The sequence below is a fragment of the Aplysia californica genome, unplaced genomic scaffold (assembly GCF_000002075.1).
Source record: "Aplysia californica isolate F4 #8 unplaced genomic scaffold, AplCal3.0 scaffold00451, whole genome shotgun sequence".
NCBI classification, from domain to species: Eukaryota; Metazoa; Mollusca; class Gastropoda; order Aplysiida; family Aplysiidae; genus Aplysia; species Aplysia californica.
The window spans coordinates 385,595-385,860 of NW_004797721.1; positions in this window are offsets into that span (position 1 = coordinate 385,595).

Consider the following 266-nt stretch of genomic DNA (forward strand, 5'->3'; position numbering starts at 1 on the left):
CCCCCCAGATTCATCAAGGCTTATACAAACTGGGCCTAAGTAAGCACGTCTGAACGATTTGATGCACACCTCCAATGTTTAACACCGACGACCACCCATGAGTAGGGTACATTTATTATCGGAGACAAAGTACATATAGTTCGTTCAACTAAATCTACGGTCTTCGCTAACACTCTAACAGGAGGCTGGTAAGATTGTTACCACTGCCAAAGCTGCTAATATTTCCATAACCACCACAACAATTACCGCCGACGCTACCACTACCA